The sequence below is a fragment of the Nycticebus coucang genome, chromosome 2, assembly GCF_027406575.1.
Source record: "Nycticebus coucang isolate mNycCou1 chromosome 2, mNycCou1.pri, whole genome shotgun sequence".
In the NCBI taxonomy this organism is placed as follows: domain Eukaryota; kingdom Metazoa; phylum Chordata; class Mammalia; order Primates; family Lorisidae; genus Nycticebus; species Nycticebus coucang.
In genome coordinates this window covers 44,581,284-44,600,470 of record NC_069781.1, presented here as the reverse complement: position 1 = coordinate 44,600,470, position 19,187 = coordinate 44,581,284, and the positions used below count along the sequence as shown (strand labels likewise).

At 53.7% G+C, this 19,187-nt stretch overlaps 1 protein-coding gene across 9 annotated transcripts in view; it reads right to left on the bottom strand.

The window, feature by feature from the left end:
• CNTFR (ciliary neurotrophic factor receptor) overlaps positions 1-17,082 on the bottom strand; it is a 40,702-nt gene extending 23,620 nt beyond the window's left edge. For 3 of the 9 annotated variants that reach the window (XM_053570213.1, XM_053570191.1, XM_053570151.1), the window contains exons 1-2: positions 16,306-16,492; positions 7,667-7,783 (exon numbers count right to left, since the gene is read on the bottom strand). The gene's annotated coding sequence lies outside the window, so the exon portion shown is untranslated. The other 6 variants (XM_053570221.1, XM_053570163.1, XM_053570181.1 and 3 more) reach the window with 5 other exon arrangements.
• Positions 17,083-19,187: the final 2,105 nt, after the last annotated feature.

Sequence of the window (19,187 nt, the reverse complement as noted above, 5' to 3'; positions counted from 1 at the left end):
CGAGACAGAGCAGGGACAGGGTAAGGACATGGTGGGCAGGGAAGAACAGCACCGGCAGAGGGGGAGCCTGGGAGAGACAGGGCAGGCGGGAAGCTCCAGAAGGAGGAGGAGGGGCTGAGGCCCAGCGGCCCCCAGATCCCACCAGACCTAGGCAGCTTGGACAGCGTGGGCGGTGGGGGCGGGGGCAGAGGCCCGAGCAGTCCAGAGGATGGGGGCTGGGGAGACCAGGCTGAGGAGGGAGGCCTGGCCCCTGGCAGCTGGCCCAGCAAGCCCCCCACCAGGGAGGGGGCGGGCCCAGGTCAGGGGCCAGCTCCTGAGCTGGGGCCTGCTGGCCATGGGCAGGCAGGCTCCTGCCCCTATGGTATGTTTCTCTGAATCTCTCATCTCTGGTTCTTTCTATTTTCCCTCCTCTTGGAATTCAGACCTGCCTCTCCTCTAAGCTCTCAGTACCCCCACCCAAAGTGGCATAGGATCTAGAAGCTGTGCCTGGGCTCAGGATTCAAGACTTGTCTCTTTTTGGGCTACCACATTCCCACCTGATCTAGGGACAAGCCTTTGTGCTCAGGGGAAAGGACCCCACCTATGCATAGGCCCCCACCTCCTCCTCCACAAGAGGGGACAGGATAAGTTCAGCACCAACAGGAGGGGAGCAGGAGGGAGCCGGGGGGAGCAGACCCCCACCTCTAGCCATTGGCTGAGGTTGTAGAAAAGGAGGTGGCCTGATTGAGTGAGTTGGGGGGGTGGGTATCCGCACCTGCTGTTGTGATCTCCACAGCCGGAGATAGGGGCCTGGGGGGGGACAAGATTCCAATGGATTTTGGCAGTGGCCTAGACTTTTGAGTGCTCAAACCCCCCCGCTCCCAGCCTCTTGCACCGTGGGGACCCTGAGATCAGTATGTGCATGCCCTGCTGCACGTCTGTGCAGGAGTATTGTCAGGGGAGTCTGCGGCCTTCTCATGATGGGCCTGGCTAGGCAGCTGGGGAGATGTCCTGGAGAGATAGGAATCTGTCCCACCAGGCTGTGCCCACATGTGAAGCTCCACTCAGGGCCCTGCATGCTATCTGGTAACCTGTGCATAGGCTTATATATACACACGCATGCAAGCCTGTGCTTAAGCAGCCCTCCAGATGTGGAAGGACTGAGCTTTTGCCCTCAAAAATCATCTGGTCCATTCCCCTGTCTCCTAATAGGGAGCAGGAAGGGGAAGATAAATTCATATACTCTCTTTGAACACATGAGCTCTGGACAGCTTCACAGAACCTGAAGCATAAGTGCCCAATACCCAAGACCAGTCTAGTCTCTCCTGGCTTCCAGAAGAATCAGGAGGACCACTCCACCCTGGAAAGGACCAGGTTAAGTCAGGTTAAGTCTATGGGGAGTGGGGTTCTGCTTCTCTTGGAGAGATGGAATGCTCTAGCAGCAGGTTAGACAGCTGGAAGAACTCCATGAAAAGTGGGGGATGGGCAAGGCAGTAGGGCTGAAGGAGACTTCCCTTAGTTTGGGGGTAAGGTAGGGAATGCCCACAGCAGAAGAGGAGGGTAGGAAGGAGGCTGAAAGACCTCCTTGGGAGCAGGAAGGAGGCTGGAAGGGCATCCATGGAGACAGAAGGATGGACAGAATGGTTTTCCAGACTTGAAGGGCCGGAACAAAGACCTGTTTGCTTCAACATCTCCTACCACACTCCACAGGGCCCCACCACTACTTGGTTGCAGACACATCCTTAAATACACACACAGAGGCCCATGATGCAAGATTGTACACATACACACCCACAAGGGTGGCAGCAATTCATGTGAAACACTGGCTTGTGACAAAAAAAATGAAGATGGTGTTTCTGACAGAGCCAGAGTTGGGGGGCGGGGGGGGACAGAAGCTTCAACTGTCGTGTGTTCTATTCTCTGTGCCCTCTTCACATGCATGCACACTGTGCATGCTACTTCTGAGGAACCTTCTGGTCTGCTGGGCAAGAGCAAATCATCCTTCCTCCCCCCTCCTCCCCTGTTCACAGTGGGAAGCCCAAGCAATCTGTTCCTGATGGGTAAACACAGGCATGAATATGAGCGCACACATGCTCACGCACACACCAGCCACTTGGGTCACACAAGACCCAAAGCTCACTTCACCCCAAGATGTAGCACATACTTGAACTCTTATTACCACCAAGCAGAGCTCCCACAACCCCCCACCTCCTCATACACACAGCCTCCGGAGCTTTACAGACATACCCAGGCAGCCTCTTGCAGACACTGGCATTCAGGGTCTACCATCATGGCCACACATCACAGCCTCCCACATGGACAACCGCTGCCACAAACTTGTGCATGCTGGTGTATGTGCACATACACACTGTAGTTACAGTCACACACATACACACACAGACTCCCTCACACAGACAAGGTCTCACATATGGATATCATCACGCACTCAGAACACCCAGCCTTCCACACAGACACCATCGTACACCTCCAGAAAGTCAGAGAGCCCCCAGTCACCCTCAGCCTCTCACACCCCACACGCAGCAATGGTAGATACCCAGATATACATTTAGACAGTCACACCATGCTGGGACCTCAGACTGCCTAGCTGTACTTAACGGGAGAGATAAAGCCCAGGGTTGCAGAAGGCAAGAAGGAAAAGGAAAGGAGGAACTTTGTCCATAAAAAGTGAGAAAACAGCCTGGGGGTGCGATGGCTCATGCCTGTAATACTAACACTCTGGGCAGCTGAGGCAGATGGACTGCCTGAGCTCATAGGTTCAAGACCAGCCTGAGCAAATCCAAGACCCCCATCTCTAAAACTGTAATAGGAGGGCATTGTGGAGGGCGCCTGTAGTCCTAGCTACTCGGGAGACTGAGGCAAGAGAATCGCTTGAGCCCAAGAGTCTGAGGTTGCTATGAGCTATGATGCCACAACACTCTACCAAGGGCAATAAAGTGAGGCTCTGTCTCAAAAAAAAAGAAAAAAAAAAGTGAGAAAATAGACAAGACAGCTTCTTCCCCTAACTCTACTTTTTTTTTTTTTCTGAGATAGTCTTACTCTGACACCTGGGGTGAGTGCTATGGTGTCAACCTAGCTCACAGCAATCTGAGATTTCTGGGCTCAAGCAATCCTCCTTGCCTCAACCTCCCAAGTAGATGGGACTACAGATGCCTACCACAATGCCTGGCTAGTTTTTCTATTTTTAGTAGAGCAGCGTCTCACTCTTGCTCAGGCTGGTCTCAAACTTTCGAACTCAAGGGATCCACCAGTTTTGTGACAAAAAAACTGAAGATGGTCTTCTGAAAGAGCCAGAACCTGCCTCAGCCTCCTGGAGTGCTAGGAATTCAGGTATGAGCCACCACACTGGGGAGATCTATACAAGATAGGAGGGGTGAGAAAGCTCCTAGGTGAGAGATATGGTGGCACTGGTAGCAGCATGAGCTAAAAGACCCCAGCAACTCCCCAGGCCCTGCCTCCCCTATGAATCCCCTTTTCTCCAGGATGAAGATAAGTAGCAGCTCTCATTCTAGCCTATTTGCTATGTGATCTTAGGCCTCTTCAAAACCTCTCCATGCCCATAACTGTCTACAGGGCACCCAGATGTCAGGCCTAGCTGAGGAAGGGGCAGGACAGCAAGGAGATGGGACATTGACCTCAGCCTTGCAACCCCCCTGCCTTACAGAGAAGCTAGATCCCCTGCAGCAGAAGGGCAGCAGTCAGAGTCCCCTAACTAACCACTGAGGAGAAGAGTCCTAAAGTGTCCTTAGACCCTGCAGCCCAGCCCTTCATCACAGGAGCAGAAGCTGAGTTGCTAAAGTCGCTGTCCAGGCAGGATGGAATCCAGGCTGTGTTGGCTAGGCCCCAACCCAAGAACGATGGGCAGTGCTGTCAACATTCTTGCTACCTCAGATGTAGTTGGGGCTCTGATCCCCCTATCCTAAAGGATACTGATATGGCATCACCAAGCAGCAGGACCTAAGGAAACCAGGCAGGGACCACTGCATAAAGCCAGGTGACAGGGGCTTATGGAAAGTAGGCAGTGAAGACAAAAGAACCCAGGCAGCAAGATGTAAGGAAACCAGGTGATAAGACCCAAAACAAGGTAGGCTGTAGGGGCCAAATGAAACCAGGTAGTGGGGACTAAAGTTAGCTAAGAGGTGTGGACAAACGAAGTGAGGCTTTGGGGATCAAATGAAACCAGGCAAGAGGCCCACAGGATGTGAGAAAAGAAAGATATCAGGAGCATGTCATCTCCTCTGTCTAGATGTCACCCCCACACCCTGGGCCCCTCTCTCTGTAGCCTCCTCCCACCCAGGCGATGGACCCCTCCCCCAGGTTGATGGACACAGCCAGAGCCCCCTCCCCTCTCAGAGGCCTGGTCCGATTGCAGCCAATGGGCCCCGGCCCCATCCCTGGGACCTCAGGAAGTCCCAGTCCCTCCCACCGGCTGCAGAGGCAGGGGGGCTGGAGAGAGAGAAAGAGAAGAGAAGAGAAGAGAGACAGCTTGGCAGGGGGAGCGCGCCGAGCAGCCGTGGGGGGCGGGGGCCGAGAAAGGAGCGGGAAGCGCCGAGGCGGGCTGGCGGGCGCGGGTGGGGGCGTCTCGGAGGCAGCAGGGGTGACAAGTCCTTCAGCCCTGCAGCCACTGACCTGGGTCCCCAGGCAGGCGCCCCGTCGGTGCCTCTGGCGCTCCGTGGGTCCGCCCGGTCGCCAGCAAGCATTGGTTCCCGGGGCTCAGGGCTGGAGCCCCGGCCGTCGGCGCTACCCCGGGAGGCAGGAGCAGCGCCCACGCCCTCCCCCCCCCACAGTCCCCGCGGGCGGGCGAAGGGCAGGGCTGTGAGCGACGCGGGCCCAGCCGCGAGCGAGCGACGCAGCGAGCCGAGCGCCGGGAGGAGGGGAGGAAGGAGCGCGCAGCGAGCGAACGAGCAAGCGAGCTAGCGGAGGGAGCGAGTGAGGGACGGCATGCAGTGAGGTCATCCTTTGAATCTAATTGTCTGAGTCAGGAGGAGATGTGGCACTTGATGCTGGGGGAAGGGAGGGAGAGGGGACCCTCTGGGATCTGGGTCGGGCCCCTCCTCACATTCAGGGGCAGCCGGGGCCTCCCATCCCTCCCGCCCAAGGCGAAGTTGCCGCAGGCCAACTTGGGTGGACCAATGCCCGTCTCATGGCTGACCCCTGCTGCTTGGGGGTATCAGCAAGCAGTGAGATGTGGGACCCAGTCCCAGCTCTGGGCCACCTTCCCACTCTCTGGAAATGATGGGGATACCCCCCACCAAAGCCCAGGTCATCCTCCCACATTGTTAGGGTATGGCGGCCCCCAACCCACATCCAGATCATATTCCTGCCTTCTGAGGTGATAAAGGGAGAACTTCAGCCAGCCTTCCAAGTTACCTTTATACACTTTAGGAGCAAGGCGCCCCCCACTCCTGACGTTATTCTCCAAGTTATTTCCTGTAACGTGAATTTGGAAGAATCTGGAAATTGAACCTCAGGTTCATAGTCCTGCCCTCTGGGAATGATACTGCAATGCCACCCAGTTCTCTAATTAATTTCTGTGTTTGGAGGAGATGTGGACTCCAACTGACCCCCTAGGCTCTCCCCATCCTGCATTCCACCTCCCACCCCCTTTCAGGAGGACAAGAACATAGCCAAACTCCTAGAGTCCCCAGAGACTGCACAAGAGACCAGGCTGCCCTGAGGGTGAGGGGCAAGTTAACAGCTGGGCCCTCAGGGCTTGTCAGGTACGTATACCCGTGCATGTACATATGAGCACTGCACACGTGCACAAGCTCACAGGGTAGGGGCACAAGGCAGCTGGGGATGCTCACACCAAGGGCCACACACCCCTCCCTTAGCCCCATGGGAGAGGGGGGATAAATATTTAAGGGGCTTTTAGCTCAGAAGGGGCTGAAGCTGGGGGAGGGAGGGGGATCTACGCTGCCTGATTAATGGGGTTACGGGCTTGGATCAATCCATCCGCCCGCCGTTCCCCCCTCCCTTCTCCTCCCTCCCTCCGCCTAATGTGCTTTATCAGGAGACGCTTTTCTGACTTGGCAGCGTTGAGCGTTTTAAATAGACCCATTTAGAGCTGGGGTTGGGGGAGAAGGAGGGGGGTGGAGGGAGACAGAGATTGAGACAGGCTAGGAGACAGAGACAATCAGGAGAGAGAGATGGGCCTCGGAAGAGAGAGACCCGGAGAGGAGAGACAGAATGAAATACAGAGACATCACTGAGGGTGAGACTCCCTCAGAGGCCAAGATGGAGAGAGAGAGGGTGATGAGAGGCCAAAGGGAAGCTGGGGGGACAAGAGCAGAAACAAACAGAGATGGAGAGGAAAGGAGCCACCAGCACTGGGGAAAACACCAGAGACAGGTTCTCTGCAATGGGCAGAGTGCTAGCCTAGGAGACAGCAGATACCTTTTATTTCCAAAAACAGTTTTTCATCCACTTTGTTAAATTAAAAAGCTGTTTTTGAAGTGGTGCTGAGGTGCTGTTGGGGGAAGGTGGACGGAACTGCCAACTCCTCCCTTCCCAGCCTCCTCCTTGGCCCCCATAGAAGCTGCCTCAGCCTAAGCCCCTGGGGTGTTCTCCAGCTCCCCTGCTCTCAGTGATCCTCTGAGATCGCCAGGAATAGGGTCAGGGCATCTGAGCTACTGTTCACTGGCAGGAAGTCCTTCCTGCTATCTGGCCTCAGTCCCTCCTGCTGCAGAAAGCCTGTTCTTTCCCAAGATCAGTATCCCTCTCCTCTCCAGGTCCTGTCCTCAAGATGTTCCCAATTTGGGGGAGAGGATTATATGCCTCAAAGCTCAGTAGCCCACTTTCCCAATAAGCTATTAGATCTTTCCCAGTATGCCCCCATAAATATTACCTATCATTCTGTAAATCCACTTCCCAGCCTCATCCTACTCTGAACTTTGATAAGATACCTACCCACATGTTCTTGATTCCTCTGGGAACAGTGAGGTGAAAAGCTTAACTCTCTATGGCCATCTTAGGCCTCCCTTCCATCTATCCTGAGCCCCAGCTTCATCTTAAACTCCTTTTATGTGTCAGCCTGGGGTACCTTACTTCACCATCAACAACACCCCAGTCCTAGTTCTGAAGTGTTAGTGCCCCCTCCCCAAGCCAGGAAAATGGCCAGTCTGTTTGAGAGCTGAGATGAAAAGCTTGGCCAGCCTTTGTGGGCCTCTGGCGGGTTTTGGACAATAGGCCTTTCCGTTCCGCTCCAATGCCTCAATCCTTGGATGCCCCCACCCCCGGGCTGCCAATCCAGGGGCCTGGCCTTGCCTGAATGAGAGGCAGAGAGAGTCAGGCCCCACAGCTGGCCCCAGAAGATTCTGTACTTTCTGACCTCCTATCCCATCTCCTGCAAGCCTAGCTATTACCCCAATCAAGGCAGAGAGGAAAACTGAGGATACTGAAGTAGAAAGATATCTGAGATTCAGCCCCCTGAGGGTAGAATCCGGTTTCCTGACCTGGTTTTCCCCCTGACTATATGACCCTAGATTAGTCTCTTCCCTTCCCTGGACCTATAATGGGGACATAAAAGACCAGCCCATCTGAATCCAAAACCTCAGGAGGAAGAAAGGATTTCAGGTCCTGATTCACTCATTCCCTCAGATCTACAGCCCCACTGCACCTGCTAGATGCCCTGAGCTAGACCTGCCCCACCTGGGCCCTCAGAACCTACCTCTTCACTACTGGCTGTACACCAAACACATCAATGTCCTTCTCCTCCTCCTCCAAACCAAACTCTTCCTAGGACTTCCAAAACCAAGGGGATGAGATGATGTGACAAGGTTGGATTCTAGAAAGGCAAAGGATATAAATAAGAGATCATAGAGGAACCACAGGCCTTAGTCTAATTCAGAGCTCATTCTATACTCACAATCCCACTGTGAGAAGGGGAGACTGAGGCAAGCAGCAGATAAATGTCTGGAAGAAGAAAAGTTGGGAGTAGTACAGATTTCTTCCAGTGCCCCTTGCTTGCTTTAGGTTCTGAACCACAGGGGCAAAGGAAGGCCAGAAGACAGTGACTTAATAATTTACACACAGATACACACTCACAGACAATCCAGAATTCTCACACAACCAGTTCACAGACACAGGCATCTCCATATCACATACAACCTCACACACAAATTCACAGTCACAAGTCACAGACATGGCATAAACACCCAATATCATAACATCTTCCTTATCAGTGGAACTTTATTTATTTTTTTTTTTTTGAGACAGAGTCTCAATTTATCGCCCTTGGTAGAGTGCCGTGGCATCACAGCTCACAGAAACCTCCAACTCCTGGGCTTAGGCAATTCTCTTGCTCCAGCTTCTCAAGTAACTGGGACTACAGGTACCCGCCAGAACGCCCAGCTATTTTTTGTTGCAGTTTGGCTGGAGCTGGGTTTGAACCTGCCACCCTCGGTATAGGCAGCCAGCACCCTATCCAGTGAGCCACAGGCACCGCCCTGGAACTTTATATATATTATCTCATTTAATTCTCATAACTTCTCCATGAAGTAGGGTCTGTCATTTTTCCCATCTGACAGCTAAGGAAACAGAGTCAAGAATGTCTTGCCCAAGACCACACAGTTCCAGAGCCTAGATTTGAGTTCACATCTAGCTCCAAAGTCCCACCTGCACAATGCCTTTCCAAATAATAATAATAATAGCAGCTAGTACTTGATTAGCTACACATTGTGATAAGTACTTAAACTTACATTTGTGTACTGAATCACCAAAATAACCTTCAGTTAGGCTTGGCTCAGTGGCTCACACCTGTAATCCCAGCACTCAGGAATGCCAAGGCAGGTGCTTGCTTGAGCTCACTAGTTCAAGACCAGCCTGAACTAGAGCGAGACCCCATCTCTAAAAATAGCCGGAGGTTGTGGCAGGTGCCTGTAGTCCCAGCTACTTGGGAGAGCCCAAGAGTCGGAGGTTGCTGTGACCTATGATGCCACAGCACTCTACCGGGGGTGACAAAGTGAGACTCTGTTTCAAAATAAATAAATAAAAATTAAGAAAACAATACAGTGGTAATCCTGTTTCCATTTTACAGATGAGTAAACTGAGGCTCAGACAGCAAAAGCAGCTTGTCCAAATTCACACAACTGGTAGGTGGTAAGGGAGCTGATGTTGCTTCTATGGACTCCAGCCACTCAACAGACCTCTCCCCTTCTACAAACCCCAGGGAATCCTCAGGGTCCAACTGCTTCCCCCACCTCTGCTCTAAAAAACACAGGTTCCAGATGTATCTACCAAAGGTGTGATTAGGTGCTTAAACACATACCACGAGAAAAGGACTCCTTACCATCCAATCCTGTCTAGAGACATCAACAATCAGGGAGAGAATGCCCAAAACCCCGAAACAATGTATTAGAGACAGGTTGACTGATGGTGACAGATACAGACTTACCAAGACTTAGGCCCAAAGAGAGGGAGATAAAGAGGAAGACAGATACACATCAGGCCAAACAATGACAGAGATAGTCAGAAAAGGAGACAATAGAGGTAGAGGAGGGTACACGCTGACATGATAAAATGCATGCAGATATACTCCAATATGCTCAGACACAGAAACACTCACAGATCCAACCAACCTTTATGAGAAAAAAATTGTCAAAGCAAGCAAGGCTCAGGCTACGTGTGGCATGTGTACGTGTGTGCGTGTTGGGGGGAAGCATGCAATCTGTATTGCTACGCACATTACACCAGCTGCTTCTAGCAATTTCATCTGATTAATAATAAATGCCCCATAATTACAGCCGGTCCCACAGTCCTTCTTCCTGTTTTTTGTCAGCTGCTGCCAGGCAAGCCCTCCATGGACCCCATGGCCCCCTCCATCCTCACCTGCTAAGAGGCTGAGGGAACTGGCGCTGATGGAGGAGGCCAGACTCCCATCTCTCTATCTTGGATTAACATTAATGCCCAAAAGATCATATCACTTAGGTCTCACCTGTGAGCCCTAATACAGCTTAGGGGCCTACTTCTAGAAGGCAGGGAGATGAGCTCCCCTTCCCCACTGTTTATCACTCACTGTCTGAAAGAAGTCTCCATCCACCCTTCATCTACCTTGGATTCCCATAGGCTCAAAGGAGGAAAAGACCAGGACAGAAACCCTCACCCCATCATTCCAGCCCCAAGCAGCCGGTGTCTCTGCCCACTTGTGTACCCTCACACTTTGGACACTTGGTGGCTCCACCTCCCCATTCCTGAGCACCCCCCATCTAGGTCCACCTCCTTCCAGGCCTCCCACCCGAGTTCTCCAAGGCAGCTCTATCAGAATCAGCTGTGGGTTTGTGCTGATCTGTTTCTCATCGCTGGGGCCTGGTTCACGCTTGCCCCCCCCCCCCAATATTGATTCCATTATTTGGAGAGTCATTGACGTCAGGGGCCTGGATCAGTTCCAAAACCGCCTTTTCTCCAGGCTTGGGCCAGGGCTCAGCCCCCCCATCTCGCGATTTCACGGAGGAGCCCAGAAAGGTCAGCTCATGGGCCAAGGTCACACGGCATCTGCCCTCTGACTCTGGGCTCTTCTTGCCTTTTTGGGACCACCACGCAGCTCCCTTCTCCCAGGGAGAGTGGCTACACAAAGGGCTGGGAGTTAGAAGCAAGGTAGAGGGCTATAAAAGGGAGTCTGAAGAACCTCATTGGGATTCTAGCTGCAAAGAAGGGTTCTCAGGAGGTAGGGATGGGGTCAGTGGCTTAGAAAAAGATACTTGGGGAAGATTTTTGTATTGTTTGCCACACTCCTATTTTGGAATATCCTGAAGCTGGACTTGAAATGGTTCCTACTGACTCCTTGATTTTTTTTTTTTTTTTTTTTTTAGAGACAGCTCACTTTATCGCCCATAGTAGAGTGCTGTGAAATCACAGCTCACAGCAACCTCCAGCTCTTTGGCTTAGGCGATTCTCTTGCCTCAGCCTCCTGAGTAGCTGGGACTACAGGCGCCCGCCACAACGCCTGGCTATTTTTTGTTTGCAGTTTGGCTGGAGCTGGGTTTGAAACTGCTACCCTCGGTATATGGGGCCAGCGCCCTACCCATTGAGCCACAGGCGCCGCCCCCTGACTCCTTGATTTTTATGGGTAATATCAGATCTATCTCCAGACTCTCTAAGAAAGAAATTATCTGCAGTGTAGGATAATAGATTACCCTAAATGTTGCCATAATTTGACTAATAGACACCAGTAATTTTATAAATCTTTGCTCCATATGAAATAAAGGTTTTGACTTCTGTGCATCTCCTATGTATGCTGCCTCAGTTTCCCCACACCCATACACTCTCCCAGTCTTTCCTGGCACTGGGTAAAGATATGTCTTTCCTGTGTCTCCATCTCTATCTGACACCAGACCACGCAGACAACTCCTGGGCTCTCGCTGGACAGAGTATTTTTAGGATCTGAATCCTGTGTTCTCAGATGTTAATAACCAATACAGAGAGTCTGTGGTGGCTGCATTAGCTACACAGCCTCAGAGCTCAGGCTTGGAGGCTCAGAGATGGGGTCCACTCCTGTGGCTAGAGTCCAAGAAACTCAGACTTTGGGGCACACTCACAACCACATGGGGGAAAAGGAGAGGACAGAGTAACCCTTGCCCCTGCTACAGAATCAGGGTTATTGCCCTGCCCCTCGTCCAGACCTTTCCAAAGGAAGAAAGAATCTATCCTCTGAACTTCCCTGAGTGAAGGAAAGTCCTTCCTGTACTCTAGCCTGAAAATCACTCAGGGTTCCTTTGAGCCAGACAAGAAGAATACAACAGTGACTGTTGGATCTCAAGCCACAAACATCAGAGGGTCCCCTCTCAATGTTTTGTCCACCCAACAATTCTTCCCTCAACGTTTATTGTGCACCTATACCCTTGCTAGGCACTGTGTGGGGAGCCAAAGATGTGCTTCTGCATACAAGGAATACCCAGTCTGATGAGGGAGAAAAGGATGTAGTGCTCACTCAATACTGTCCTCCTACTGTGTACCAGGTCTGTACTGAGGCAGAAGGGCTACAGTGGTGAGCAAGGCAGACCCAATTCCTGGGTCCCACAGGCATATGGGCACATAGGCAACTAGTATGCAACTTTGCTAAGTGTAGTGTGGGGAAAGTATAAGAGGTATGATAGGGTCTGGAGAAATCTGTCTCCCTGCAGGACTGAGGACGCTTCAGTCCATTCCTAAACCCAGATGGGACCCTTCCACTAAGCACAAGACACTACCATAGTCTGACTTCAGTCCCTTCTCTGAGCTTTAGCCCCGCTTCTGGGAGCTGGATGCCCACAGCAGCAGGATCTAGCTCTTCCCCCACATCTGCTTGAGCTCCTCCTTCCACCCTTTGGCCCCCAGAGCTCCTAGTGCTGGTGACCCCAAACCCAGCACAGCTCTGTGCTTTGAGGGCTATCTTTACCCTCTGCAGAGGTAAAGGGGGGGGCGATGACCTCAGTTCTCTCTGCCCCCAGGGACCACTGGCCTCCCCAGCCTCTCCTCCCAGGAAGCTGGGAGCCCTTGTGGGTATGGTCACCCAGGGCCACAGGAGTTTACACAGCTGAGGTCTCCTGCTAAACTTGCCCCACAGTGGGTCTGGAGGAGGGGGTCAGCTCTCTCTTCTCAGCCTCCTTGCTCTCCAGGACCCCCCAAACCAGGCACACATGGTTCCCCCCAACCCATCTGCATTTCAAAGAAAATCCACTCCATATGTTTCCTATTCATTTACACTTCAACTCGCCATGGGGGTGCAGAGAGCAGGGCGCCTTGCCTCTAAGCCCCCCATCCCCACAGGGGGACTGGAGAGCATGTGTCCCCTTCAGAGACAGGGAATAGTTACAATCCAGCCATTTCAGCCTGGGGGTGGAGACTGCAGGGCTATGTCCCTGTGTGGGCTCCCATGGGCGCCCATAAGAGACGGGGAGCAAAAGGACAGTGTACCTCAGGCAGCCCCAGTGGTCTCCAATGCAGAAAGGCATATAAAGTCCAGGGTAGTATCTCTAGGGCAGGTAGAGTTCCAGGGCTGGCTGTAACCGAGGACCCCCAGGGCTACTGTGCTTCTGGAGAGTAGAGAGGGAAACCCTGGGTATTCTCCTGCAGGAATGAGGACCCTTCAGCCAAGATCAGGGTGCAAATGGCATTCCAGGAGGCGTTGTGAAATACAGCATAACATGGCCTCTTACCCGTCTCCAGCCAGAGGAAAGGGGAAAAGAGAGGGTGGGCTATAGTCTTCTCCTCTAGCTACACTGTCAACCACAGAATAGAGGCTACCTACTCTCAGAATCACAGATTCGACATCCTGGAACAGAAATGAGAGCCAGAAGATTTTTACAGCAGGTTAGTCTCCACACTCCTCCTATCCTAAGGAGATTGGGATGAGTGGGGGAAGAGGTCTTGGGAGGACATGGAGTCTTATTTCCTCACACATGGCCTTCTCTGTCACAGAAGGGTGTCTAAAACTATTTAAGAGGGAATGTGCATGTACATGACACATGGAGGATTCTAAGGGTTCATGACACCTCTGTACCATCAAGCCATTCAGACCTTCCTGCTGGAAGCCTAGTCTTATGGAAGGAAAGGCAGAGAGAGCTGCCTGGGTCAGTGTTTCCCACTGCGCCCTCCATCAGCCCACAGTCCAAGTGAGAAACATGACCAAATATGTACCCTCTGCCCTCTCCACTTTAAAAAATACAGGTCTTGTAGCAATCTGTTCCTTACCTCAACTGCCTCAATACCACAAACTGAAGGACAGCACAGGCATATTTGAGTCCTAAATTCCACCGGGACTGTTAATAACACAAGGCTCACATGGGTTTGAATGTGAGCTCCATGATGGAAGGGTGAATTTAATGTAGGTTTCTGGATCTAATGTCAGTGTGAACTCTAAGATGGAAGTATAGATTTGAGCATGAACCCACTTCCCAGGTTGAGTCTGACTGTAAGCCCTATGAATATGAATGTGAGCTCTGGGACTGAAGTGTGAATCTAATTGAGTCCTAGGATTCTCATACAAGTCAGTGTAACCATTAGAGTTCTAGTGCCAAGTCTAAGTGTGAGCCCCTGGTCTTATAGGCATTCTGAGTATGAGTGAAGGTGACTCCTACAGATGAGTGTGAGTACTGGGGTCCCTTTTTAAGTCCAAAGGAGAGCTCCAAGTGAGTATGAACATCAGGATGATAGTGTAAATCTGAGTCTGAACGCTGGGTCTCTAAGTGATCTCAGGATGGAAGCAAGAATCTTGAGTGATTACTAGAGTTTTAGTATGAGTCACAGAATCTCGTGTGAGTCTGAGCAAGTCAATAAGATCCTGGTATGAATCTAAGCGTGAGCCCTAGGTTACCCATGTAAGTATGACCCCAAGAGTCCCCACATGAATCTAAGTATGAACCTAAAGGTCTGAGTATGAATCTAAGTGAGCCCTAGGCTCCCCATGAGTCTGCATGAGAGCCCCTAGTCTTAGCATGACTCTGAGTCCCCATAAGTATGAATCTAAGTAGTCTCCAGAATCTTGGTGTGAGTCTGAGTGAGAGCCCTAGAGCCCCAGTGAGATTCTGAGGATGAGTTTTAGGTCTCAGTGTAAATGTATGAACTAGAGGACAGAAATGTGAACCTGAGTATAAGCCTATAGTTCCAACGTGAGTCCAAGCATGAGTACAGAGTTCCAGTGTGTTTGAGTGTAAACCCAGGAATGAAGTATGTATTTGGATATGAGCCCCAGAATGTAAGTGTGAATCTGAGTGTAAGTCTCATTGCCCTAGTGTAATTCTGAGTGTGAGCCCATATGAGTATCAACTAAGACCCTAGAATGAGTTTAACTTTCAAGTGTGAATCTCAGCATGCATTCCAGAGCCTCAGGAAGTCTTGAGTGTGAAATTTAAACTCCTAGTCTTCGTATAAAGGCTCAGCATCTCAGTTGGAGTATCAGCCCTGACAGACTATGAACCGTAGCTCCATCTCACCAGTCTTGACCAGGAGCCCCAGAAATCAGCTGAGAGGATTTGTGTGGGTTGAGACAGAGGAGACAGGGGGCCATAGGTTGAGACACAAGGCCTCTCCAGCAGTAAAGTCCTAGCTAGCCCTATACTCCTAAGAACATCTAACTCAGTGGTTCTCAACCTTCCTAATGCCACCACCCTTAATACCGGTCCTGTGGGTCGCGACCCACAGGTTGAGAACCACTGAATTCTAACTGTTCAAGCCCATTCCCACACATGAATAGCACATCACACTAAGAGTTAAACACATCAAAATATACCTGGTGTTTCAGGCCCCCTGGACATACAGCAACTACAGATGCACAAACACGCCCAGTATTTCAGACTCCCACCACCTCACTGCTTACAGCCCAATGACAGGCACGAATATACCAAGTACTTCAGAAAAAACAACTAGTGTTATAGACACACTCCTACAGTGGCATGCAGACAAGCTCCCAGCTACACAGACACACACAGACATTTCTCAAAGAAAGAGACTAGACGAAAGAAAAAGAAAATCCTGAATTTTCAACTAGGCGTGAAATAGTCCTGCCCGACTAAAGCTTCTGATGGGGGGAGGGGACCAAAGGAGCCAGCAAGCAAGAGAGAGCTGGATGCTGGGGGAGAGAGGTTCGGGAGAGAAGAGAAGCGAGAACTGTCCGTCTGATGACCTCCCCACGGCCCAGCCCCCACGCACGAGGAGACACACTACTCTGACCAACACAGAGACACTCAGGCCGGCTCGCACCGGCAGACTCACAAAAAGACACTTGGGGATACACCGTGGGCGAACTCACACAAACCAGGAGGACTTATAAAGAGACACACTGAAACAGACCCCCTACATGGAGATATATCCAGGCGGACTCAAGAGAAAACCACAGACAGGCTCACGTAGACAGACACACAGATGGATTCACATGGATACATGCACTGGCAGACGCACAACTGTCCGTTCACACCCCGGGCGCTCTAAAGTCCACATTTCCGCCAGAGAAAGGAGCCACCTTTGGGTGCGTGGGGGGGGGGCACTGCGACTCCCCACCCCGCACCCCTGGAATTTTTCCCAGACCCCCGCGAGTGCAGCTGAGAGGTAGGGAGAACAGGGACACTATGTAGAACCTCCCTCCAGTAGCCTGCCCAACCCCACCATCGTCACCACGCCCAACCCCCGAAACGCCCGGACGTGGGGGGCCGCTTCTCCTGCACTCCTACCCCCGAGTTTGCAGGCAAAGTTTCTCAGGAACTTTCCTGTCCCCCACCAGGCCTTGGGCCCACGCATGTCCCCTCACTCTTCCCGCGCGAACGGGGGCCGCAGCTCCGTCTGTCCGCCCGAGGGTCTGAGGGTCCGGCCGCGCGCGGTCGGGCGCGGGATACTCACCGCGCCCTCGGGCCACCCGGACTTCGAGCCGCGCCCTTCGACCGCCCCTGGCAGGGACCTAGGCTGAGAGCGCCGAACTAACACCGCTGCGGGTTCCCACCGCCAAGCCCCTCGCCGCGCCGGCTGGAGCCGCCGCCTCCGCTGCTGCTGCCGCCGCCGCCCGCTCTGCACCGGCTCCTCGGCGCTCGGCGGCTTTAACCCCCCCATCCTCCTCCCTCCCTCGCGCGCTCCCTCCCTCCTTCCCTCGCCCATGTGACCGCGGGCGCCCGCTCGGCCGCGCGCGCCCTCGCTCCCCTCCCCCTCTCGCCTTGTCTCCCCGCGCCTCCGCGGCCGCGCGCCACGACCCCTCCCCGCCACGGCCCCCGCGCGCCCCCGCCTTGGCACGCTCACGCGCTTGGCACGCGCGGCCCACTCGCGGGGGCACGCTTGCCCGGTGCAGGCCTGTGAGCCCCCATTCCTATTCGCCAGGCGCTGGCACGCGCCCCCCTCCCCCGCTGGCGCACAAGCTCGCACTGGCACGCGTGGCCCCCTCATGTTCGTCCTTTTTCAGGCGTGCCCTCCAGACGGCTGTGGCCCCGGTATTTCACGCGCAACCCTGACCGCAAGTCTTACAAGCGCGGGCGCACACACACCCATACCCACTCCGCCCGCTCCCCTAGGGCGGCTGGGCGCGCACCTACCCCTTGGGATCGCTCATTCACACTCTCACTCAGTCTTGGTCTCTCCTGCGCACACTCCGCACGTTCAGGCCCGGACTGCCTCACACCGACACCCTGGCACACCCTGAGCCAACTCTCAGGGTCCTCCCTCCGGCATCGCCGTTAGAGGAACACGAGCCAGAGTCCCCCAACCCCCACTTTGGGCAGAAGAAGCCAGCCAGCTCCACCTCTCCTATTCCTATTGCCCTCCCAGTTACATACAGAAAAACCCCTCGCGCAGGGGCTGGGGGGAATTTATACTTCCAAGACCCAGGAAGCATGTCCCTGGTGACACCATCACCACCACCCTCGCCTTCCTCAAGCCCCCAAGAACATACAGCCCGAGCGGAAATCTCCACTGGGATGCAGGGGTAGGGAGGGTGCACCCTCAGTGCCGGCGCCGGCAGTTCGAAAGCGCCGGGTATACCCCTCTGCGAGCTTGGCGCTGGAGATTGACCCCTTCAGCCTGCCTTGCGCAGCCTAGGCCTCTGAGAGGCCGGCGTGCTCACTTCACTCGCCCCTGGGCCTCCGGTCTGGCAACGTGGGAGATTAAGGTTAGACAACCTGACCAATTTATAAGGCCAGGCGAGAGCGCAATGGAGAGGGAACGCCAGAGGTGGAGACCAAGAAGTCCACCCCATCTCCACTCCTTGAATTTTTCATGTGACCTTTAACCCATAATCCTTGGGCCCTGCCCCTCCAGGGAACTGCTCTAGGACTGAGGGCAAGGACTGGGGAGGGACATACCCTCTGTCTCCTCACATCTTTAGTAGGCTGCCTAGAGTACCCGGGCCCTTTCCCAACAAATGCCTCAGGGATTCCCATTGCAGAGGAGAAGCCTTCTGGCCACAGCCGGAGCTTTTCACTTTCACTTCCTTGGCGGCAGAATCTCCCACCCAACCCTCCCCGGATAACTGACAAGGGTCAGCGAGAGCTGAATGAAGCTCGGCTTAAGGACGCACAACGAAGTAGCTGCACCCACACCTGGTCTCTCCGGCCCCCATAGCTTTCAGGTCCCCGGGTCGCGGACAGGGATTAGATAGTGGATGCCGGAAAGGAAAGAGGCGGTGCGACGGATCTGTGGGGGGACAGGAATTGCTCTCTCCCTTCTCCGAAGCTAGGCCTGGGCGAGGCTCAGTACTCAAGGGGCTGCCAGTCTCCTCGAGGGGCTGACGGGCTTGAGCTCACACCCCGCTGAGGACAGGCGAATGGATGTCAAGATTGGCAGGTCATTGGTGAACTGACTTGACCTCCGGATGCCCTCTTTCTGCCGGATTGAAAGCAGTCGAGAATTCCGCCCCGGCCGGCCGACGTCCCCTCTTCTCCCGGGGGCGCGGAGGCTGCGGTAAGCAGTGCCGCAGTCCATGGGTGCGGGGACCGCTTCTGCACTGGACCTCAGGGGTCAGGGAATTGGACACGTCGGTGTGTCGGAGGATGAGGGAAAGAGCGAGGCGCACGTCGGACTCTGTCCGGGCGTCTGTCAACCGCTCCTCCCGGTGCGGAACCCAGCTGCCTTGAGCCCTTCCCCGAGGCCAAAGCGACACCTGGCGGGCAGTATGGGACCTGCGTTCCGCCTTAGCCTGCGGCTCCCACTGTGCCCTGAGGCCTCCGCAACCTACTCAACAACCCCGGTGCTGACCCCCTGCGTACCTCAGCCGCCCGGCGCAGGGTCGATTTTCCTCCCACTGGCGCTGGGGCAACTGACTACCCGTGGGTTTCCGTTCCTGCCGGCTTCAACGCCCTGTCTGTACACTGGCCTCTGAGCTTCATAAGCTTCCGTTGAACTCTCCCGTGTCTCCACACCGCCTTGGGACAAAGCTTGTCTTCTTAGGCCAGGTTTCAAAGCCCTGAAGGAACTGGCCCTGTCTGTCTCCTCTCTAGCTTTATTAGGCGCCCCCATCATCAGCCTCTTCAGCCCTGCACCAGCCTCCTTCTTGTCACAGAGCATTTTATCCGTAAGCCAAACTCCACTTCACTGACTCCCTCTCCCCAACCCTACTTCAGCTGTTCACTGGCTCCCGCATCCTCACCATCTGCCTCTGTCACAGGTACTGGCTGGAAGTAGCAACACCAGGCTGGAGCTCTTGTGCTCTGCCAAGAGATGGGGATTCCCGACATGGTAACCCTGAGACGCTTTAGGATATAGGGGGAAGTTCTCCCTGACTTTGAGTTCTTGGAGTTTTA